Raw genomic sequence first — 26,383 nt, 5'->3', positions numbered from 1 at the left:
TAAGGATCACTTGGATGAAAAAAGATTTCAGCAAAGTAGTATTTTCTTAAAGCAAGATTTTTCATGTCATTGAGCCTAAACTATGATATTGGATACGTAGATATTATTGTAGGAATAGTTACTTTCCTAAGTCACTTTCAAAATGTATATAAAAAGATAAGCTCTATCCTGATTATCAAATGCGTGTGATTATAAACCATGTGCTGGTCTTAGCACATGCTTTTCATTTCCGTTAAAGAGGTTAGAATCAGTTTCTGCTATACTTGAAATCTTAGTGTGTCTAAAAAGGAGGAAATTTATATTAAATCATGGTGAAGATTACGAATCTTGAATAACTGATGTCATGTCAGATAGGTTTATATTTCAATGCACTGTATGCTAAACATCGAAAATCATCAGTGGTTATTCAAAGTTTATGATAATGAAAGCCGCATGCAATCAGCTGCTCTTCCTTATCCTTACAGTGGAAGAGGAACAGTGTCTGCTGAATAAATGAATTTGTATGTGATTCTTGTAACTTAGCCGTAACACTGGAAAATACGGTGTCAGGGACAATCTTCTGTTGACAGGGGGTTGAGTTTGCTTGTCTGACAGAACTTTTTCATCTCTACTGCCATCTATGATTATTTCTTTAATACTCTAATTTCTCCATATCATTTCCATACTTTTTAAAAATAGGAAAAAATGGGATAAACTAAAAAGTACAAGAATACTGACATTTTCCAATTATTTTTTCTTTCTTATGTTATGAAACTGAACTACTGTTTTTTCATATCAAGCCATGTTTTTATGTATGATTAGTCTTGAAATGGGATTTCAGTAGCATCGTGTTATTGATCAGCAGCATGCATTCTTCGTATTTATATTTCAACAGTATTACTTGTTTCCAGACAGTACTGCTCACCTCAGACATCCATTTCTGGATGGCCTGTTCATTTGGGAAATCTGCTGTATGAAATATGAGGATATATTGTTTCAAAACAATGTGCTAATAGCAGCGTGTTCTGTGGCTGGTTCAATGCAGGTGGTATTCCACCTCCAGTAGGGGATAAAGAAGGCCCTGGGCTATTTTACCGATTTTGTGTGAAATTAGCAAACTTAGGAGAGTTATATCAGTAGAGAACTTCATTTCATATCTTGAGCTGAGGATTTCAATAGACTCCCACATACTGGTGCCAGGCACTTAGTCTTTGTGATATGAATACTGAAGGAACCCCAAGATTTCAACTAGGGATAACTGAGGCATTGGAGATAGTTTGAGATTAAACTGATCATGCTCTGAGTTATTTTTCTGGAGAGAAATGACTTTTCTGAAGCAATCTCAGCAAGAGTATATACTGAAGGGAGCCCCACGTAGTTCTTTACAGGATACTTCTTTCATTTGGACTGTTTGGTTCCAAACTGTGTATGTCATTGTCTGAAAATAATCTTCTACATACCCTGAAACATGCTCCCAAATTGTAGCACTATAGAGTAGCAGAGGAGGAGTTTGGCACTGAAGGGAGAACCTTTTTTGCTACTATTAAACAGTACTAGATGACAGAAACTAGAGATAGAAAAGACTTATTAGATTGTATCGTTCATTACTTTTCATACAGCTACTGCCGGTTGATTTCCACAGTACATTTTCCACAGCTCTTTCCAGCTGAGCAAGAATGTAAGGTTAAAGTATAAATAGTTTGTTATGGGTTGGGTGACCAGACTTTTGTGATACTGTGGTAATACTGTAACCTTTTCATTGGTAAAGCGATTTGATGAAGATTCCTACTTTACCTCCTGTTCACTGCTCCATCTGGCCTGTGCGATAGGGTAGATTTAAAACAATTGAAAGTAAAGCGTAAGTGAAGTAGGCTGGTAAGGAACTTGCATAGTTTTGAGATTTTCATTTTGAAGTGGTAGAATTATTTATGCCAACTTCTAACTGTCTATCTATAGTGGTCCACCCCAGAAAGCACTGAATATTTTACAGTGTACATTAGACAATCATCTGGCATCTACTGCAAACTCCTCTTGATGAAAAGAAAGTAGGGCTAGATTTTCAAAGGTCGTTTAAGTGCTCTAGACACTTCCAAAAATCTTAGGAGTTGATTATTTTCATGATATTTATGATATCACAATGATATCATGATCATATGATAAGTATCTATGATACTTAGATTTTGAAATAGCTCTGGAAATCTTGTGCTCAGAGCTGTCTATTCTGTTGCGGCACATCTGATACCTTTCGTTCATATGAAGAAAAGCATAGAGACTAAGTTAACTGTTGCAGTTTCTCATCACCTGAACCGTGCTGTCATATTAACTGTTATAGGCTGCCCTGCATGTATATGACTCAGGATGACTGTTGAAGGGTTGGTACCGAGCAGAGCCATAATGCAGCAAAAAGTGGCAGAGTACTTCATTGTGGAGCTTGCTTTACGATTGTGACAACAGTCTTCAGCTTGTTTTTGCTGAGAGGAATCCAGTGACCTTGGAATAGGGTGAAGCATTAACTAGTGAAATCATTTATCACTCTTACTGCAGAGCAGTAAAATTTATTATACCAGCTGCTTTGGGCTCTACCTAGCCCACATGACTGCTCAGTCTTCCAGGGCACTGACCGAGAGCGTGAGCTCATTCCATTCCAAATTTAGTTCCCTAGATCTACATTTCTGTGGTGTCTGTGGCACACAGCTTAGCTGCAGATGTCATTCTTGGTCAAATATGAGGAGTCTTACAATGTTTTGTATAGCTACATCTGAACAGTGCCTCTGAAGCCATGTGACACGATGCAGCCATCATAACTGTAACGCATAGTGAGTGCCTGAAACCCCACATAGCAGCGGCTACCACGTTAGCCCTGGGAAGACTATTGTCTTCAAGTCAGTTCATAGACCAAAGGATTTAATTTCAATGTGACTGTGTATTTAGCCCAATGTGTTACATGAAATCCAGTAGACTTTACTGAGCTAATTTTTTGCTTATTGTGCTGAACTTGATGACCTGAAAGTGTCATAACCCTGAGCATGTGTCCGTTTTGTATAGAACTGTAAAGGTTTGAAATGAGTACATCTGTAAAAGGTGCTAATAGTCAGAACTAGCAGACTTTAAACTGAAGGTGTCCTTGTTCCTTTTAAGTAGCAGAAAAAAAATTAACGTAATTTTTTTTTCTTTCCATTTTCATCCTTTTCTAAACTAACTGTGTCTGTTATCTGAGTTGTGAAAGAATCCATTAGTAATCTGAAAGAAAAGTGTGGATATCTTCCAAGAAAATCAATGTCAAGTCTCTTAGGCACACTGGGTCATTAAAATTGTGTGGTTTTCAAAAACATCTGCTGAAGATCCCCCAATTAGAGGTGATATCTTCCTTTCACTAATTCTCATTTACTTGACATGCAGACGTTTCCCATGTTTCAGTAATCAAAATTATGACTGTTCTTCTGAGTTTCTCTTGCAAAGGTTTGAACAGAGTATCATGAACTGTTTGTCAATATTTTTATTCCTTTTCTAATACTTAAGACACTGTCACCAAAGTCAATAAAAGCTACCTAAATAGGCATCTGATTGCCTCAAAAGAATAGGTGTGCTTTTAATTAAATGATTTAGGCAGTCAAACAGAAAATGGGGCCATATAAGAAAAAAAATTGAAATCTAGAAAAGCCATTTCTGTAGGGATTTTTTTCTTCTTAGAATGATGTGATGATTGACTTTTGGTTTCTCCTCTATTGTGATACTCATATGCATACATCCTCACCTGCTGGACGTATGCCCAAGATTTTGAGAAAACGAGTGGCTCATCTAGCCTTTTCTTGGACAGGAACTTTCTACAGCCAGAAATATCCTTGGAGGTGTGCTAGTTGATGAGTTTCCTAACCTACATCTCTGACCACACTTGCCTTCAGCTGCTGGTGCTGTGGCCGGCCTTGGCCAGATTCTTTTTATGCAAGTATGCCAGGACTGCACAAGAGGTCAATTTATAATGGTATTTTTTATATATATATATATATATATATATATTCAAACTATTTCCCTTCCTTTTGAAATCAGTGGAAAAATTTAGCAAGTGAAGAATTTTACTATAGAGATTTCCTAAAAAAATGCCTCTACTTCAGGGAGCTCTATTTACAGCTCTGTTGTAAAGATTTGAACTAATTCCCCTTCTGCTCACTGTCATCCTCAAGAAAAACTGTTTTGAGCCTCATATTTGTGCTGCAAGAAGTGACAGTTCTTGTATGTTCCCCATTTGTGGTTGATGTAGTTGAGAACTTCGTAATCTGTCCCTCATTCTCCGTTCTCCATCCATGTTTCCCCCCCCCATAGCCTACATAGAATCAAATCCAAATAACAATTTGAAAAATGGACAAAGCTGTTCAAGCCTTTGGTGACAGCGAAAAACATGACATTAAATAGGGCAACGCACAGCATATTCCACACACTGTTCAACATGGATATTACATTTCTCCTACTCATACTGAGGACAGTTAGGCCAAGAGGTTTTCTCCTCATCATAAATCAACAGAATGGGAATGCTCCTTTGCAGTGGAAAGGGGAGAGAGGGAAGGGAAGAATATTAGCAAGGGATGTACATTCTTTTTCATGTACTTGTTTTTATTCACAGTGGGAAATTATTTAGTGTTTTATATCCATGTTATCATCCTGAACATAGTCCTCCAGCCCACAGGCAAAAATTGATATCGATCCCCTAAAAAACAGTGACTTCACTGCATGATCTGTAGTCATTTTCAATCAGCAAAAATAGATAAAGATGCAGAAAGTTCCTGTTTCTTTTCTAAGATGAGATAAAATGCTATGAATAATCCAAGATAAGCCTGCAGTGGTTTTCAGACAGAAAACAGTTATTTTCCCTAATAAGAAATTGAATAAGAAGGTTATTTAGATGAATCTAAATTATATATAATGAATATAATGCAGTCTATCTCCGTGTATGTGCACAGATGCTGAAGAAGTGAGGCAGAGGCCCCCATGGAGATATTCAAGGCTGGATGCAGCCCTGTCTAACGTGCTCTAGGTGACCCTGCTGAGCAGGGAGGTTGGACTAGATGACCTCCAGAGGTCCCTTCCAACCCTACTGATTCTATGATTTGTCTTTAACCAACTCATCAACCGCTCATAATGAGGTCTCACACCTGTGGTGAGCAGTCTTGTAAAAGCTACCATGCGTGGACATGGTAGAGCAAGTGCTGATTTTTGAAAGTGTGTGTGTTACATGGTAGGAGGGTGAAATGGAAAGGATTTGATAGCTGAACCCTTTTTAGGTAAGTGAGGTGCTTCAATCAAGTTATAAATGAAAGTTGTTCTTACATGCTAGATTTTTGAATTGTTTGTGTCTGATTCTGAGAAGTTTCTTTCATGCTATGAAGGCTATAAGTAGCCTCCTTCTTGAGAGGCTCAGGAAGAAAGTAAGGAGTGAATAGTACGTACATAGTCTTCTCAATCCTAGAGGGCAAGGAGTACTGTGGTGAGGTAGGATGGCACAAGCTTTCATAATTGCTGTGCACTGAACTTTGTCTAAGAATAAGGACTTCAGGGGATTCAGTCTCATACTCCTCAGTATGGTGCCTCTCAATAGAAAGTTAAGTTTTGTAATGCAGAGTTTAGTTGTGCATTTTTATTTGAAACACAGAAGAATTTCTTATGCTCTTAATCACTTCTTTACAAATTGGTATGCAGACCTGCATTGCTCTGTGCATACATCCTTAACAAGACTACAGAAAGAAAATTGGAAAACACCTAACTTACATCCTTCACAGCCAGTAAGAGATAAATGATAAATAAATCATGCTAATCCTGCAACTGAGATGGTATCATTCTAGGGCTCAAAAAGTCTCTGCAGCATCCAAAGCACCCCGAGCCTTTTGCATTCTAGCCCTGTCTTATCTGACACAATTTATTTACCATTTTCTATCTTTAAATGCTATTTTGCTATATTTTATTCGGCAGCTTGCTTCAAAACAGCCTTTTCTAGCACAAGGATGCATCAGCAGTGCTGCTAAGTGCTGGAAATATTTTTTAAGATTCCAATTTAAAGAAGGTTTTCCAATACATGTATTTTAATGTGACTGTAATATCACTGCTAACAGCAAAATCTTGACAAACAGATCACAGTGACTGGCAAGATCTCGCTTAACTACATACAAAAATTCCTTTGTACCAACTCTAAAGTATTACCTCTAAGTTGACCTAGCTTTGCACATTCCTGATGTCTGTAGCAAAGCCTAGTGTGAAATGCAGTGACTGCTCTTTGGCACTGTGAGTCTCCTATGACCCTTAAGAAGCAGTTGAGCAAGCTGCAGAAAATATTTTATTACCTATCTTTTTGCATTTACTTGAAGTTACTGGGACATGTTCCTGTGTATTTGTATTCCATGTTTGGCAGTTTTTCTCATTTTTCTGACCATGATACAAGGCTAGTCTAGTTTCATGACTGTCAAGTAGGATTTTCAAAATCTGTTCATGCTGGCCTAACTTAAAGCTAGATTGACTCTTCTGAAAATGTCACTTATTAGGTGTTGTCTTTCAGCCCTTACTGACTTACATATGTAACTCACATAGGTACTTATGCATGTTACTTAGAGAAGAATTGTTGTAATCAGCAAGCTTTTTAGACACCGAGACGCTCATTTTTAACCAAATCAAAGAAAGGGAAAATCAAAGGAAAGGGATTTTGTATGGGAATGATAAGAATTTAAGAGCAGTCATAGCACCTTAAAATAATGAGAAGTATTGCTCTCATAAAACTTACCATAGGAAGACCCCCAAATCAACTGAATTTCTTACATAGAGAATATGTGGATACAGAGTTCTACATATGTTTAAATAAGCTGGATTAAAGTCTCTATTAAATTGCTTTGTTCTCTACAGTATTCTGGAGATTTCTATAGAAGTACAAAAATACTATTTTTTTTTTTTTAATCTTGGTCAAGATACATATTGAACTAAAAGTCAAAATGAATAGTCGCATTTATTTTCGTATTTATTGGCTGTGTGTATACATATATATATATATGTGCCTGATTTTTCAGTAATGCCATTAGATTCTGGACAAAACATGCATATCTGTGTCTTGCTGGGGAGCAAGACTTGTTCCGTGGCCCAGTTTCTTCAGGCCTTTGTGTGGTTTTATCTTTCAAGATTCAGGCTGGCTTGTGAGCATTCAGGAGGTGTATGAGGCATTTTACAACAGGTAGGAGAGATACCTTTATTGTTCCAAATGCAGGTTACAAGATAAATAGTGTATGTTATCAATAAATATGAGGTAATCTATCTGTGTGCATGAGCAGTTTATTCCAGCCTTGGGGCAGTGGTTTCTGGATGACCATAGTTCAGGAAGAAAATGTGGTGTTGGTTTTCTTTTGATCTGGATAGGCTCCGGTAATAAAGCCTAGAAAATTCAAAAATTGTTTTAGGCTTTTGATTAACAATTACATAAAAATGCATAACTGAGCAGCTTTTTATTGCACAGTCAAAAAATAAACACAGGATCCTGCCTGAGTGGCGGGATCTGTAGGTACCTGTGTGGTTATCAATTGTTATTGAACTGGCAAGCTTGCTTGATGCAGTTTAGCAACAAAAAAGGTGGATTATATTAGAATTATTTCATCATGTATGAACTGTGGATCTAATTTACTAAGACACATTGAAGTTACAGCATGACAGCACAGAGACATGCTGCAGTTACAGTAAATAATTGGGGCTTTCAGGTGCTTTATCTGCCAATATGATAAAGCAGTTTTGTTACTCAAAGCTGTAATTAATCCATCCATATTTTTGAAAACAATTATGAAAGTAAATATTGCACATTACAGCTTTTAGTGCTGCAAAAGCAGCTGACAGCTTGGTTGCTTGATATTTGTAGATTGCAAACACTTTTACTTCACTGCAGTATTGTTACAATGCAATAGTGAATACGCATTGTATAGAAAGATTATTATTTGAAAGTGAAATACCTTATTTTCTGGGTTTTGCATGTATTTTCTTCCACCCAATGAGATTAAAAAAAAACAATAATAAAAAATGCTCCTACCAAGATTTTCTCACTGTACTCTGGGAATGCTAGATAGGAGACATAGCTAAGAGTTTCATAAATTCTATTACTGATTATTGAAATCCATTCAGCCTCAGGGCATGTGGCTGGTTATGCTGCCACACTGGTGACTAAGTTCAAGAGAGACATCAGGGCATGTGTTCCTCTGAGGTTAATGGAGTTTCTTCTTCTGGAATGGAGAATAGTAGATGCTAAGAAATAGCATTGTCTCACAGTGAAACCTTTTCTGGCCGATATTTGAAGCTCGATTAATGCCAAGAGGGAGTCATTTGAACAGCTCAAAAATAGGTGCTGCTTCTGAGAGGGTATAATATTAATAATGTGGAATTCTGGCAGATGATCACACTGTGGTCAGAAACAACCTCCAGTGAGCTCAGTTCACAACACTGAGCAAGCTGAATAGAAATCTTCGTGTTGTATTGTTGTCCAGCATGTTTTTTGACTGGGAAACAGAGACTTACAGAAATATAGATGTTTTACTTCTGAAATGTACATTAAAATTGATGTAGAACTCGATCAGATCATCTCTCCCTTTGATATCTTACCCATTAAATTTTATTTTCTTACTATATTTATTATACAGATTGTATTAGATGTGCTTGGTCCAACCTAGGCATAGAGATGGACTTCACATGTCCTCTTAGAGTTCCTGCCAGTGCTGTTACATGTGACTCTCTAATTAGTACCTAATATTTAAAAAAAATACAATATTGTTGTTGTTAATGGTTTAATGAAGCTTACATCTGTAACCTGTCATGTAAAATCAGCCATATTAACAACTTCACACCTAAGTCTGTAGAGCTTCTCACTGTACCACCTCCATATATCACCATAAACAATTTTCTTATTTACAGAACTCTTGGGATGTTTTAGGAATGATTGCAGTGGCTCAAACAAAATGTTTGTGATTTACATGATTTTGAAGACGGATCGATTACAGTTTTCACAAAGAGCTGTATTTTCTTTTTAAGATATTGACTGCCTCAAGACCTTGGTTTAACAGGTTTTTTTTGTATTCATCACACTTTCAAGAGAATTGGTATCTATCAGCTATATTGAACTATTAGGATAACAGTGGTCTTACTTGCTGCAGAAATAAAAAAATTCCTGAGGGCTGTATTAAGCATCTGCAAAGTTTATGAGGTGGTGGCTTGCTTGTTATGAATCCGCCCAGTTTTCAGTGGAACTACTACTCCACTGGCTGAGAATCTAAGCCTTTACTTTATTAAAGAACTTGCATAAGTTCTGCAAGAGTGAAGAGAATGCCAGCAGCTTTTACAGAAGGTTAAGATAACTGTGGAATTTTTGAATCCCAATTAGAAATGGAGTCTTCAAAATGTACTTGATTTGTCAGCTTTGCCAGAGCGTGACAGAGCCAGGATTACTGCAAAATTTAACATAAGCTGGCGTCTCAATTCTGATTATGTTACAAATAATTGTGAATCCATTTTTAGTTTAGTAGTAGTAGTAGTTCTGTCTAGAAAATGGAAATCCTTTCACATAGATAATTTTATATCTTAAAAGCACTTTTTACCTTAGAATGGTGTATTCTTTGTAAGGAGGACGTGAAGCCTACAGAAGCTTTCTAGCAGACAGAAGCATCATCCTCATTTGTATCTTCCATTAGGAGAAATTGTTCTCCAGTGAACCTGGAAGTTTCAAAGGGAAATTTTGATGCTGAAAAATTGCAGCTTTATTCATATTCTTGAAATCATAATTTCAAGAAAGACATCATTGATAGCCGTAGAGTTTATGTTCTAATTTTCTTTACTGTTTACACATTAAAGTCATAAAAATCCTATATAGCAAGTACATTTCCAAAAGGAAACATCACTAAGATACATTTGTTGTTGTATCATAAAGTCCAACTGTCATATTATAGCATACCTTACTAGTTTTAAAGTACCATAGTAACAGGTACGTGCGCAGAGCAGCACTTAAGGTCCTACCAACCCCGGTTTACTCATGCCTGCTCAAAAATACGCAAAAATGTGCAGATTGATACTGACCTGATCTTCCAAGACCTGAGCTAGTCTCCTTCCCAGTGGATGCTTGGTATTCTTCAAGAAGCTGAAGAATGTTACTACTTTTTTGAAGCAGTTAGCCAGAATTCAAGGTCTCCCTAAGTTATTTTCCAATCTTAAAATGATGGTTTTATTGTGAAGATAGCCTTTTCCCTTGGAATTTGTTTACTTCAATTAACCTATAGCTTCAAATGTGTTCCAGAGCATTTTACTACTGTTGTTACAATTGGATACACAGGCTGTATGGCATTTTTTGTTCTTTGCTTAAGGGGCCTCAAGCTCGCTCTTGCAGTGTCTTCACTGACATCATTGCATTTGGACGAGCTCCCGAGTGAGGGCAATGCAATAATGTTCCATGGCCAGCATAGAGATTTCAAACTCCATCTTCATTTTCTGAGTATTCTGAATATTTAACTGAATGCGGTTAATTCAATATTCTTGCAGCAAATTCTTTCTCAGGGTTCATCTAAAGTAAATAGAAAAAGAGTAAGGATCCAGTTAAAAGTGTATTACAATTCAAAGAGAAAGCCATTTTATTTGTCTAACTCTAGTAGATACGCAATAGAAGACCTATATACTGCTTTGTATGTGGATGTAACAGGAAATGTCCAGTTTGCTTCAGATGACTCTTGTAAGATGTCTTTCTGAATGCCTCAGACTCTTTGCAGTACTGTCCTTCGCTTCCTTGGCTGTCATTTTCTAGCACATGGCCTAGTTGCGTTTTAATTTCAGAAATACTTGGCCCTGAGCTAGTATACCATTTACTGGTGGTAACGGTAATCTTTAAAGAGTACCAGTGGCTTTTATTAAACTACTCATGTACTGTGGTTTTCATTTGTATTTACAGGCTTGTTTTGTTTAGGAACTTCTTCTAGCCTTAAATAAGCATCAAGAGTCTGCACAGACTACTAAGTCTACGCCTACATAAATTACTAGCTAGTTTGAGCATTAAACATGTTTAATGGTTTACCACACAAATCTTCGTAAAGGCACACACTGCAGATCTGTGCATCATGGATAGGCCTCTATCACAAGGAAAATGGTGGTCTTATTTTGCTGTAAAGTTCAGCCAGCAATGTAAAAGACCTTTCATAGCTTCAAGAAGATAAAATCAGATAAACCTCTGCTTTCTCACGTGCTCTTGAGCTTTTTCTTTGGAAATGTTGAAAAGCCTTTAAAGCAGCTCAGCTTGAAGTAGGTGCCTCTTTCCTCATGACTTCAGGAATGGGATGACTAGCCATCTTCTCAGCATTTGAGAGCTGCCTGCAATCCTTCATGCCTAGAGAATCAGTTCTTGGTGTATACATGAACAAAAATACCCATCAAAAAAACCTTTATCCTATAAAATACTGCAATACTCCACATTGACCTAGAAAACATAATGTTTATATTGACTTCCTGCTTTAATTTTAATTTTTTTATTAGCTTTACAGAAAATAACATACTTTGTTTGAAAACCTAAAAGAGAAGATCAACAGTTGAATATTTCCTATAATTTATCCCTTAAATATATCATGTTCTGCTTGAAATGTCTCAGTTCCGATTTGTGTAAGTGTGGTTTTTAGGCTTTGGTATCAAAAACCGTACATCTCGGATTGCTATTATACCACTTGTATGAAAAACATACCTCCTGATTTTCATACCTTCAAAAATCCTATCTGTCAATTTCCAATTTCAGGTTACTTCTGCTAGCAGTAAAAAAATATGCAGCTACTTATAGCTCAAGGGCATTTTACAGTAATTATTTATTGTAAACTGAAACAGGGGTTTGATAAATCAGATACTTGTGCTGCGTAGTTGGTTTCAGAGTACCTGCATGGGTAGGGAAGAGACATATATTTTTCACCCTGCTTTGAAGTAGGCGAGGTCACAGAAAAATCAGATAATTCTCATTTTATTACTATCATTTCCAAATTTAAGCATAGCTGATTATTTTAATTACCAGATCAGAAAATTTAATGAAACCTTTGTCACATTGGATTATCCACATAGTCTGTTGATATATCATATGAATTGATACACATTGGGAATGAAGATCATCTTTAGAGTAGCATAAGGCATCAAACCTATTGACTTAATGCATTAATGATGTCTTAACCTCACACAAGTAATTTGAAAATCAGAAACACACAATTTTTTTTTTTAGTAGCAAGACAAAAGGCAAATGATTCTTTTTTTTATATGCCCTACTCTAAGTTTACAGTACGTTATTAATTTGCACTGCTATTGATGTTTCTCTTAACCTAAGTGCTGGTGGGAATGCTGTGCAGAAATGAACAATTCCAGTGCACGCGGGGATGGGTGTATGGTTGCTGTGCACTCGAGAGGGATACCCAGCCCCACATTGTTTGATGCTCTCACAGATTCACTTTGATTGTTGACTGCCCCCAGAGAATTGCCTTTTTCTCTGATAATAAATCAGCTGTGCCTTCAGCTGAGATTCTGGTGTGACAGATGTAGTGTAAATGTGATTTCTCACACTGAGCACATCCTGTCTTCACACCCTTCAGACACGTTTAGTTATCATCAGGAAATACTTGATATACAAACACTTTTAGGGGCTTCAGAGTCTTTTTCAGTAAAGCTAAAAGAGGATAAAATGAAAATTAAATGAAAAAGTAATAATTTCAGGTTATGATTCAGAAGCCGCTGTGTCATGCTTCAAGAGTAAATATTGGAGGAAGAAGAAATCTATGTAGGCGATACAGAAGCCAGTAGTATATCAAAATACAGAGGAATGTTCATTGGTGCAGTGCATGTGATCTCACTTCATAGGCTTTTTTTGTTGCTCATCTGTGTGTGTACTTAATCTCTTCTTTAAATTAATTTTCAGGATCGGGTCCCTGTATTTTAGTAGGTCTTGAGTGATTGCCAGCCCATAGATGGAATGTAGCAGAAAACACTGAAATTACGTTATTGATCCTGAATTGATAAGTACTTCACAAAAGCAGACACTGCAGGGTCAACCTCGTGCTTTTCCTGAGGAGTATCTTTCAAAAAGCATACAGCTGGCTGCTGGGTCTGACGGCGTGTCGCAAGGGAGAGCTCTTGGCAGGGAGAAGTAGAGGGGAAGAACAGGTTCGGTCTGATGGCTCCCAGCTGGAACAAGAGATTAAGTGCAGACAGGGCTTTAGCTGTTATTACGAAGAACATTAAAATATTGAAAGAATTACTTGAAGACATCGGAGAATGACATGAAGGGACAATGGGAGAAAAAGGATGGTGGTAGATAGGAAGGAAGAAGGAGACAAGGAGTGTGGAAAGGAGAGAGGTTGATGCTGCCATAAAAAAGTTAAACGTGGAGAGGAGGGAAGTGACAGGGGTAGTTGTTCCTAGTAGACATATCTTAGATTTGCCAGTACCAAAGTTCAGATTCACACTGTTGTGACTCTCCAGGCCAGTCAGAAATGGCAGTGATGGGAGTCACTGCATCGTTTGAGGAGCCGTTTGGACTGTGTAGGGGAAAAGAGTTGCGCAGGGCTCTTACCTGATACATGTCCCCAGCAGAAAATCAAATGAATTCTCATGACTGGAGAAGAAACTACCTTTGCTGCAGAGCTGTTACTGGAGCTCTGAGCTTGCTGCTTCAAACCTATTGACATGTAAATCCACCCTTTCTTCCCCTTGCACAGATTTCTGGTAGTGTGCCAGTGGAAACTTTTTATTTGATTTCAACCAACAAAATATTTTAACATGAAACAGTGTATGGAAAAATACCACAGAGTTTTTCATATAAACATAGATGTTTAGGAACATTAAGGAACATATTTTAACTTAATTTCAACTCCTACGCTTACAAACAGATAGAGTAATAAGGTCTTGAAAGAATGTATTTTTACGCAAGAATTCACATGATATAATTAAGGGAAGGTAAACGAGATACCAAAGGAAAACTGAATCGCATAGTGTCCACCATTGCTTCTCTTAATCATAAAGTTATAATTAACAATATCACAACAAAACAAGAAGCAAAAAACCTGCGGATGAAGAGGCATTATTTCTTTTTTGATGTTGGAGAAATCATGAAGAAATACCAATGAGTAGTTTTGTTTTGAGGGATCTTTCATTTTCATACTTTTAGAAAAACTAGCTTCTGACCCAGTCAGAGGTTCTAGAGGTGTTACGTGGGAATATCTGTTCTCACAAGAGCTCCATATGAATTTATTTGCATCTATTACAACATATTTTAGGGGAGAACATCGGAATTTTTTGTTCTCAATATTCAGATTTTGTTTCCATTTTATTTTCCTTCAAAAATGTGCTGTAAAATTTTGAAAATGCTCACTTTTTTCTAAAGAACCAGTCCTCACTTTTAACAACAGTAATTTTATGATGATATCTTTAATCCAACAGCCATTTTTCCATCAGCGAAACAGAGGTTCAGAGGGAAAATTTGAACCAGCTCAGCTGTGAATAAATGTTTGAACTTCTAGATAATTACTTTAATGATATTCATAAAACTTTTAAGGTTTGTACAACACTGATGTTGAAAATTCATTCCTATAGTCTGTTTCTTTCATGTCCCTACTGCCAAAATCATGCTGGATTGCTGGCCCATAATGCTGACTTACTTTCTCCCATAAAAGCACTAAGAACATGATTGCAATTAGTACTGAAAGAAAACTATCTACTGCCTAAATAACAACATTCTCTGGCAAAGTCACAAATACAGCTGATATCTAATTACCTCTGTGTGGTATATAACATATAATCAGTCTGTCTGCAAAATGCCAGCTATGTAATTAAAGGCCCAGCAGTTAGCATTCAAGTAAAGAGACTGTGCATAATATTTGGGTTGTGTAATTTCCTGAGTTATATTTTTGCATAAATACAGAAGCATGGATGTACAACCATTCCTTATTTTAGGGAAATTATGAAGGTAGCAAAATATGTCTTTTCGCCACCTTTCATGTGCAATAAAAAGAAAATAGCATTTGCTTTTCCTGGCATTAGTCCCTAATTGCCTGCTAGAATTGAAGAAAATACAACACTAATCTGTATGGGGAAGGCGTGCATGTTTCTTATGTGTCTTTCTGCTGTTACAGCTACCTCCATCTCAGACTACAGCAGTATTCAAAATTACTATAGTAGTGGGCTCCCATACGAATAACACTAAATGATTCTCTAGAGACATACTCTCAGTGTAATAAGAGCATAGTGTAAGAGCGGAAATTCTTTTATCTCTGATTTGCACTATGAACTTACGAACTTTCAACAGAGCAAATACCACTTACGTAAATCACCTTTCTCAAAATGTGGAAACTGTAAAAGGGCTTCATTGCCTGTGTCAGCTCCTCCTTCCTTTGGTGAGTACGCTTAAAGCAGGTCTTGTGTGCTTTATCAGCATATCCTTGGGAGACAGCAAGCCTTTGAAGAGGGACTTGCCAGGTGATGTAAAGCCTTGGAAGAGCCAGCAGTGCTGTTTGCAGGGAGAGAGGTCCTTATCCCAGGGGGAAATCCTGGTGTGTTTTCTTTTGTGTGCTGACTAACCAACCTGAGAGTCCAGATATTTTCTGGTTGCTAGCTGAGAACTGAGATCTCAAGACTGGATATTCACTAAATGAATGAAAAATAGCACATAGTAATTCCTTGGGATTTGAATAGATAAGGGCAGTCTAATGCTTTTGTCTAGCGAAGTGAGTGATGTGTGTAGGTGGGAACGTGCGAGAGGGAGGAGGAGGAGTGAGGAATCCATTTTTTGAGCTGAAAGCAAGTGTTTCCCCTCAAAAGCAAACAAGCTGTGACTAGCTTGTTTGCCTAGTCTCTAGAGTCTCTTTTGCTTTAATCACACACTCTGCACCTTCATAACATTTCTAAGTAAGTGAACCAAAACAAGCATCATATTTCTTCACACACCAGCAGCAAGGGGAGGATATATCATCCTATTCTGAACTGTGACAACCTCCTTTCTCTGGATGTGACCTCCATGTATTTAGAGAGAAAAAAAATACCCAGTTGCTGAAGACCCTACAGTATTAGGGCTAGAATTCTCAGCTGCCAGGAATTTCAGTCCTTAGAGCAGTAAGCAGTCAAGATGCTTGACTTAAATTTAACTTTACGTTTGACTGTCAGTATTTCAGTCAGGTTTTTAGAAAGCAAACTGAAAATAGCAGTGTATTAATATTTGAAAGGTAATTGCAAAGGATATGAGAGCGTGCTTTGAATTAGGGTAATTTACTCTTTTAACACTCATGCTGTATTTTAATTGAGTATTATTAGCATACTGAAAAGTATTTCCTGGGCCTTTTAGCAAACAGAGCATGTTTCAGGAGGCTTGTTAAACATGTATTTCACTTACTATACAAGCAGAACCCATTTGCAGACCATGCATATTACTGAACCTCCCGACATCTACAAAAGTTAATTGTAAATCTCCTAATCAAAATATCTACAGGTGGAGTCCCTGCAGGTCTCTGTAGAGTGGAAGGCAGAACCCTGGGTCCATGGAAAGGAGTTCAGATGCCAGGTAGAGTCAGAGATGAGTGATAAAGCCTCTGGAGGGAAATAAAGTAGAATTCTACACTTGTGTTCAGGTGGGAATAAGCTCATAGACCAAAGGCTCCTTGCCACCATTTTCAAAGATACCTTACACAGCCCACGTTTCTGTGGCATTCTGTTTACAGATCAAGTTTAGAAAGGGCATTAATAATGTGGGAACATAAGACATGAATACACTATCTCAGATCTGTTTGTCCCTTCTTATTGATGTATTCGTGATGGTGTTTTGGGAACAACACACTATCATCCTTTTTAGAAGAATTATGAATCAAAATTAGAAAAATGACATGAAAGCTTCAATCAAACAGTATCAGTCAGATTTTAGATCTCAGTCTGTGATACAAGTGAAATAATGGGATATTTGAATTAGGTAGGAGCTCTAAGGATCGAGTGGTTTCCATTTTTTTACTTTAATATTATTCTTATTTGTTAAGTGATAATAATGTGCTTGATTTTTGAATAACTCTCAAAGATGCTATTTCCATAAGTCTTTCTATTTTTTTTTAATCTCAGTTCTTATACAGACAGTAGGATATATAACATAGTATTTTCTCTAGTTTAAATTTAGGAAATGTTTAACAGGAAGTTCATAATGATAAATATATCATATTGTAGGTCAGTATTTGAGATATAAATAATTAAAAAGCCCATATAAGACTTAAGTTGGAGGCAGAAAATTAAACCCGTAGTATTTATTCTGGCTAACCTTTTTTTCCCTCTCAGTTTGCCTCAGTTTGATTTTTAAAAAAATGTTATCATGATTCATTATTAGATAGGAAGAACATTCATCTCAGAATATTGATCAGTCCTTCCATTTATAAAGAGACAGTTTCTCACCCAGGTAGGACCACAGAAATATTATATGGAGCCTGACAAACTGCAGCATTTCATGGTGGGAGGTGTAACGCTTCTTTCTTCCTGTTCTCCTCCTGCTCTCCACAGCAGTAGTTTTGAAAGGGCGCAGCCAGGCCAGCAGTGGTCATGCTGCATTTCAGGAGGAAAGCTCTTCACAATATCCTTAATAGCTTTATTTGATTTTTTTTGTTTGTTTGTTTGTTTATATGCAGGTAACTCCTTGGTGGAATGTTGGTACAGTCTGCAAATAAATGGCAGTGACTGTCATGTTAATTGACAGATCTCAGAGGAACTTACAAAGACAGCATAACTGTTTCCCCTGCAAAGGGGCAGTATTTTGGAAGCAGCGAGTTTGTTCTGAGTGTTCTGTGAGTTTGTTTCAGTGTTTTTGCGCTGAAAAAAATGAGAGGATTGAGCTTCTGAAGAAAATTGGCAAAGAATACAATCTAAATTCACACATTAATAGAACTGGGATATCTATAATTAAGTTCATGTGTGCTGATCAAATTCTGATCTTTCTAATCTTTCTTCTTAGAAAAGAAAGAAATATAAATTGCTTTTCTAGATCAATAAATTGCTTTTCTAGATCATTCTCTGACTTTGTTAGTAAGAGGAGCTTCCGCTGGCCAAATACCATTTTACAAAGAATAAATTCTTCATGTACCAATATTGATTTCCCAAGTCTGTTTAAAATATTTCCAAATAATAAAAAGAGGCAAAAAGGAAACTCATATATGTTATTTGAAAAGCATATGAGGTTAGAATTTCCCAATCTTGTTTTACCATTATTTAAGTACTTCTTAGCATGAAGTTTAAACTGTACTTTGTATTACTTGCTGCAGGGAAAAAGACCGTAGTTACAGAGCAGAGACATAGGGAGTAGCTATGAGTTTGGTTGTGCTATATGCGTATTTATTTATTTATTTACTGATTTAACACCACAAATAAGTGAAAAGCAAATAATCTGAATGTAATATAAAGCTTGGTACAAATTCATTTTTAAAAGGTTCAGTTTTATGAACATTAATAATAACGTTTATAGCATGTAGTACTTTAAAAGGTCATAACTTTCCTAAGTTTGATGGTATCAGTTAATATCTTTTCTCCTGAAATATGTAGAGATTTGTTTCCATAGAATATTTGCCAGAACTGCTTATCTGAAGTTTTTGGTGTGTTTTTGAGCAGGAATTGCAGAGGAAATGTTATGTGCTCTCGTGTTATTAGCATACATTTTAGCATGTATTTTAAGTTTTTGCAATGTGTATAGAGTTTGTATCTAATGTTGGACAGACCTCATAGTCTTAGAGTGACAGTACAAACAGAGGGATGCTACACATACTTAATGCTATCTTTCAGCATTTGACTATGACTTACCTAGTTTGAAAAACTGAGATAAGCATTATATTACAGTGAGAAGCTGAGAAAGCTTGTTGTTATTGTTAGGGCTGCACATGGTATGCTTAGATAACATAGTGCTTTATTTTTTCCATTTTGTTGGAAATGGGATTGCAAAATCTTAAAATGATATAATGGTGCATACAGCTAAATTAACTCCAAAGTTGAACATTTGTTATTGTACAATGGATGTAAACACAAGGTAAATACATTTTTTTCATCATCCAATGTACTTGTTTCTCAAGAGGTGAGGTTCAAGAGGTGGGTAACGCAGACACTAAATTTGGACCTGTGTTTTAACTTCCTGATGTTGCCATTGGCGTGAATGAAAACCCTATGTTGTCAGTAAGTGAGCTTTCAAAGACTATCTGTTGATGAACCTTGGGCAGGCCAGAGGTGTCCTTGGAGGCCTTCAAAGAAATACTTTTCTCCGTTTTCTACAGGGAGTTTACATCCCAATTTTGTGAAGACTTCTTTACAAGACACTTAAAGTGTACGCTCAATTTTAAGGCTTAAATTAGGCAAATAAAATTATTCCTTGTTCCTGCTGACCCAGGAGGGTTGTAGACTGTGTGATGTATTTATTTCTATACATGTAAAGACAAGAGAGAAGAAGGTAGAAAATGTATGGATCGAGAATATCTCTTAGAGAGATCAAAAAACACGTAATGATGCACTGTGCAGTTCAGTGGGAAAAGTAAAGCAAAAATTACCTACTTTAGGTCTAAGCAGTATAGAGTTTACCCACTTGATATACATGAAGGAGATTCATACAGTCAAATGGGCAGAGCATGTTTCTGAGCATGCCCCTTCGACTATATCCATTGCATACTTTCATTTAAAGGCATAGCATAGATATAAGGGTGTCCCACGGTGTAGAACACTCTGCCTAAATACAATTCTTTAGGTTTGTTTATTCGAGTGAGATTTTAATGATCAGGAAAAAATTAGTAAGAACTAATCAATCTCTTACTTCATAATCCTGTGATTATTTGTGGGATCATTTGTAACAGCTTAATATGAATTATTTCACCTTATATGAATTGTTAAGACTTTGTTACTAGATAAGCGAAGGAATATCAATAATAGTTTTATATAATAGTTCACAGGGTTTTTTAATCAGTTTTGTTTCACTTAAATAGCTTAGTTTCATTTTCAGTCTCAGTTCTTTTAATATTTAATTTCAGAAACTTCTTGTAAATCTTTTGATGCTCTGACCATTTCTCTATATAGCAGTTTTTAAATTGGTATCTGTTCTGATACAAGCTGTGAAATTACCCTGAAGTCCTTGCAGCTAAATAGGAGACTTGTAAGTAGAAGAATACTGCAAATTGTCTAGAAAAATACTAACAGTCAATTTGGTGATTAAACAGTATGGCATTTTTGAAAAAAAAGTTCTCTTTTTATTGCAAAATACTGAAAATCCACAACTATTCTGCAGACCTTTTTCAAATTTATTTTACTGTGCTGTAATAAGAAAATATATTAAGTGTGTATATGTACAGATGTATGTACATATGTATTATATACACATATGTATACATACATGTATACATACAAGCTACAAAGTATGGAATTACAGAATTGTTTTTAACACATCCTTACCCACCTGCTCATCTCTCAATCTTACCTTAGTGTAAAAGTCTTTAGGAACAACACAAAGTAGTATAGTCTCTCTTGTAAGACTAAGACAGGAAAAGAATCTATGCGGAATGAATAATTAGGGTATTTCAGCCTGGACTAGTTTCTTGTGGAAAATGGCCAGCAATAACATCATGCAAAACCTTATCTGGGGAATGTAAAATGTGAAAATATGAGGTGTCTTTTTTCTTCTTTTTGTTGTTGTTGTCATTAATGATGTTTTTCAGTTTACCTTTAGAGTTCTAGTCTTTATATTCTGAGGGCTTGTGTGCAGATGACTCTGTTGTCATATGTGGTTGCAATGAAGTCAGAATAAGTGAGTGGATGTTGCGATTACCAAGGAGGACTCGGCGTAGTGTGGTGAGGGCAGTCTTCTCATCTTGGCAGAATGCCACCAGCGCAAGCGAGATTGGGAGAATCTGTCTAGCAGAGAGGTCGGTGCTTCAGTTGGCATCCCCTTCTCTAGCATATGGGGCAGGTAGTTCAGACAAGGCTAGATAATAAATCATGGAAAACTCGGAGCCAGATCTATGCTTGGTTCTTGTAAATTGAGAATGGTACACAAATCAGATTAGAACTTAATCACAGTAATAAAACATTTACCCTAGTTGTCAGAGGGTAACGGCAGTATTTATATTCAGTTTTTATTCATTATTTTTATTCCCCTTCTCTAAGATGAAAGACATCTGCTGTGCCAGTCAACCTCAAAACGCACTAAAAAATTCTGTGGGAGCTAAATTTTTATCACAGGAAATCCAAGGGCAAAGCATATCTTACCTGGGGAAGTCTGGTATTAAATACAGACTCCTCTCTTTAAGGTGACTCTTCTGTATTCATTGGAGAGGAAAGGTCTGAGGAGAGCAAGAAAGAATTACAAGATAAATACTGCAGCAAGCATCTCCTATATAATATCAGTAGCTAAGAAGAATACTTGATGAGTGTCCTATGTAAATGTATTTTCAGGAATTTGTTTTGGACCAGTGAGTTTCCTTAGGGATTTTTTTTTCTCCTAGCCCTATTTCATATAACATACAGTCTTCATTTGCTCAAGAGCAAAAACTTGTTAAAAGATTTTCTGACTAACGGACATCTATTCTTTACCATTTAACATATTGAACAAACTGTACTATAGAATAAATATCAGAACTGGTAGTGTAATAATGTATTCTGTTAGTATTTTCTCTAGGATACCAAACAAATCTAAAGGTTGTTTCCTAAATAGTCTGTGAAAAAATGTTTTTTTAAGTGAAAGTAAATGTCTAAATTATGTAAACATGAAACAGAGGAAAAAACATGCTCTAAACAGTGAGTAAACAATTGAAAATCTGTCAGTTGAGAAGGACTGTGGTTAGATAGGTACTTACCTATAGCATGTGCTTGAGCAAGAAACATGAGAAACACTGTTTTACACTCAGTACTTTATACAGAGTGGTCTGTATTGAAACACTTGTCTTATAAGCTATCCAAAATACCAATTTATAAAGTCTACATAGAACTCCAGTATCCTTTGAATTAGTGAGAGCGTGAAGGCAAAAAGTGCTTTCCCCTCATCTTCAGCTCCTCCATTTCAAAATACGAGGTCACTGAAAATGTCGTTAGATCTACCTAACTCCCTAAAAAAGGTTTCGGTTCAGTGACATTTGAAGACAGCTTTAGAGCAGTTGTCACCAGGGTTTCACGCTGTCTGTCTTGGGAGTGCAACTTCGGTGCCTCATTTCAGGAGCTTGATCTTGCTCCACTGTCAGACTTAAAAATGTGGCTCTTGCCCCTCCTAATGCAATTGCAAAGGCTTGGCGTCCTTCCCTGCGTGCAAGCAAAGGTGGGAATACACGCAGCATTTCTAGTTTTCTCAGGAAAAGTCCTGTGAAGATGCTATGTAAAGGAGTTGCATGAGGAGTAGGGAAGTCTCTCGTTTGCCTCTTTCTCTCATTTGAGTTCCTCTGATGCTTGGTTGAGGTTCCCAAGGGAAAGGATTAATCTGCACAATGTTTGATGGCCTTTATTCTAGGACTGTTCACGTGCATTCCTTTACAGTGGCAAGATGGCATGGCAACAGAATGCAAGTATCAGGAAATACACTATTTTAAGGGCTTGGGGAGCTAGCTTTTACAGCTATTTTTGAAATGCAAATGTAGTAGAATATTTATGTCATTTTCCAAATTCATTCACCATATATGAAGCTGAAATAATGTCAGCGTGTGTATTGGGGAAATCCAAATTCAGATATAGGTATTAGTTTTCATAAAGCTTCCTCACAGAGAAGTACAAATTACACCACGTAACAATCTCTACTGCTAACAATTGGATCAGAGGTGATATTGTAGTCTCATAAGCATAAAAGCAGCAGTCCAGAGCAAAGCAATCTGTCCTGGTTTGTTTTGTTTTTTTCTTTTTTTTCCCCTTCACGGGCTGCCACCAGCTGTCAGAATTCAGGAACTTGCTTAAAGGAATTATGTGATCAAATCCAAGCAGGGCTATAAATGCTAAGGTTCAAACTCTTAAGTTTTATGGGGAGGATAAATGTGTGACAGTTTTCTAACGGAGAAGCCACTGAACTTGCAGATTGTGATGCTACTTTTCAATCCATCGCCCTTTAATTTAACTGTTTGGAGTATACTGTCCTTTGTTTTTCCATATACAGTATATTCTTCCCACCTTCCTTAAGTACATAAATGTTCTATCTATTGCCAGCTTTGAGGTAGGGTGTATGGATTTTGCAGACATGGAAAAAAAAGTGTCATATTAGGGAACTGCTGAAGAATAAATGCAGAAAGGGTAACCCGAAGAGATATTTAAAAAAAAAAAAATGTAGTGTATAATATGAATACTTTAGAGCTTTATCTAAAATTCTCTGAAGAGACTGGAGTTACTGTGGACAACATTTTTGCAATCTGAACAGCTCCACTTAGTGGTCATGAGTACATGTTTGTGGTGGTGCTGGTGGTGATAGAATAATCTAAAAATCTATAAAAATCATAAAAATAATCTATAAAAATCATAAGGTGCTTATAGAAAATAATAATAAGAGATAAAAGTCAACTGCATAGCTTGTTTCCCCATATCACTTAATCAGTTTTTTCAGGTAGGTCTGCTACTAAAATTCAAGGTTAAGATTTATAAGAAGAAATCAAGAGAGGAGAACTATAGCAAAGAGCAGTACCCTAAGATACACATTCTTGTATTTTCCACATAACATGCATTAATAGTAGAAATCTGTAGATGAGAATTGACAATAGAAAAACAATTGAGATACTAAATGAGTTTCTAAAATAATAGATAAAAGCTCATTCAAAAACTTCTTTAAAGTTCCCTATTCATCAGATAAAACAGCTGTAATTGAGACAGGAAAAAGCCTTTTCATGCTCACCTTTAGATTGCAGTCTTGCAAAATTCATCAGATTTGAGCAGAGTGAACACTGCCTGAAGTTCTTAACACGTTTTATTTATTGGGCATATTTAAATACATAGCAACAGTTCAAAAAACCTACATACATATATGTATCTTTTTAGGTTTTATTTTAAATCCATTGCCATATTGGGCATATTTAAGTATATAGCAACAGTTTAAAAAACCTACACACATATATATGTATCTTTTTAGGTTTTATTTTAAATCTACTGCCAAGACATTTCCAAATTAATAGCTTGTATTTTTTTTCAAGATTTCTTTCTTAAAGTGGCACTAGTTCTTAAGTCCCTATTAAAAGTATAATGAAACTGTCTTCAGAACCTTTAAACTCACTCACTGTATGCAGCCCAGTGGTGATGCTCTGTGCTTTTTGCTGAGTTCTCTAACATTACCTTGCTTCTCTCAAAATATATTGGAAGCATTTGAATGTTTATTTGATGACACCTATGTAAAAGAATAATGCCAGAGTTACTAAATCTTTACGAAGTTGTTTCAAAAAGGATTATTTTGGAAATTGAAAAGAAACCATTGGTTTTTTTTTTCAGTGCAAAATGATATCCCTGTCCCCACCCAGTTGTCATCTATGTTCTGTATGCTAAACAAGTGCAATGAATGACATGCTCTGAAACAGATTTGCAAAACAGGTGGCTGCTTTCAGAACAGATCTGAACGTTTGATCTGGATGCTGTAGCTGAGTGGATAATGCTAAAACCTTTAAGCATAAGATCAAAGGGAGATTCCCTGCATTTGTTATATTCTGCAGTGAAGTGAAATAAAAATGCACAGCATGAATTGTCTCTGCATGTTTACAAAGTTTTCACAGTTATGACCTCCATCAGCTCTGTGGAGACACACTTGCAAACTAGGAGACTATTCCATTGTTAGAATTTATTTATAGGCACTGTACACACTCTGTACAGGAGCATGCAAGGGATTTGATGTATTGTTTGCTGTAGGACTTTCAGCTTTATACATATATTAAAGGTATGCGTGAAGAGGAAGTATTGCTGTATATAATAGTCCCCTTATTAATGAAGAACTGATTCACTGAAACTCTTTGTTAGTGTAACCAGTGCTTTCTTCACCTTCTGTAGGCTGCATTTTTCTAGACATATGCAGAACTCTTACATAAGGTATTTCTGTACCGAAGCAGGGCTTAGCATGGCTACTTTTCTATTGTGCTACTTCATGAAAACACGCAGATTATAATCCCAAGTACTCCTGACCTCCCTGAAAGCAGAAGTAAGCATTGCAGGCGCTTGGGCTTTGTAATCCCTGTGTGAATGTGATTCTTCCACCATTAATGAACCCGTTTTGCTTTAAATGAATGTAATAGCCTTCTTCACTATAGGTTTAATTATAGAGTGGCCTAAATAAAATGTTGAACTCCTTGAAATACTATCAAACAGCAGAAAATAGACTTAATGAAAAGACATAGAATTTGTCTCTGTTGGAGAAAACAACACCGGTAAAATGCTCCATGACCTTTTAAGCAGCTGTTGTGCTGTGAGGGCCAGTATGTCTTAGATGGACATTCCAGTGGTGGTGTGGTGTGCATTTGATCAGGAAGGATGATTTACATTTTGTAGGAGGAAGATGCAATGGTGCACGTTCTGTTTTCAATTTAAGTCACCTCTGTTGATAAGAATTCAATTGTAAGAGTAAATTTAATTCATTCAGACATTAATGTTTCATGGAAATCACATTTACTTCAGTAAGCAAGCTGAAGAAACATTTGAACGCATTTGTCATTTCTCTGTTTATCTTTTGTCTACTTTTAAGAAGTTAAGGTCTATGTTTCCCATTTAATTGGAAGAAATGAAACTAGATCTAAGATTGGGCTCACCCAATAGCTTGCAATGGCTATTACGCTGTTCTTAACTAACCACTTTATTTTGAAGAATTTTACCCAGTGTATTTTTTATAAACAGTAAACATGAGTGATTTGAATTGCTTCTTTGGAAGTGGAGTATATCTGCCTCCTTGCAACAGATCATTCAGAACTATTCACCATACAGAGGAAAAACTGGCTTCATATGTTAACAAGGTATCTGAAACATCAGCATAACAAACTGCACTCCACAATTATTTATTTCATTTGTTGCTTGAAAAGTGGCCTACTACTGAGTGACTGGGATGAATTCCAGCATTCATATTCTTCTAGAATATTTGTTTTTACAGTAGAATTCTGTACCTGTACCTGTAAAGATAGTGTTTGGTAGGATATCTGTCTTAAGTACCTAAGCTGCATTGGAACCATGAAAATTAAGAACTTGACCAGTTTAGGTGCTTTTGAAATCTCAGTAAGCAAAAAGCTGACATTTTGTGTCTAAATTCCCTTGAAAACATCTTGATGTAGGTTTAGAAGTTAAAGGGAAAATATGCAGGTCATTTTTTGAGCACTTTGCCAGGCTGCATGCACTTGTGCTAGCTGATGTTCCAGAAGGTATGAGAAAAATAAAGATTAGTAAGTATTTTGTCTGCTGTGGACATCCGTAGTTGGCCAGCTGCACTTTT

The 26,383-nt window shown here is 36.4% G+C and overlaps 1 protein-coding gene across 1 annotated transcript in view; it reads left to right on the top strand.

Moving 5' to 3' along the window:
- CLSTN2 (calsyntenin 2) overlaps positions 1 to 26,383 on the top strand; it is a 215,708-nt gene that overhangs the window by 156,976 nt on the left and 32,349 nt on the right. The window lies entirely within an intron of this gene.

This window comes from Rhea pennata, chromosome 9 (assembly GCF_028389875.1).
Source record: "Rhea pennata isolate bPtePen1 chromosome 9, bPtePen1.pri, whole genome shotgun sequence".
NCBI lineage: Eukaryota > Metazoa > Chordata > Aves > Rheiformes > Rheidae > Rhea > Rhea pennata.
Note: the sequence above shows the minus strand (reverse complement) of the source record. Positions and strands in the feature narration are given on the sequence as shown.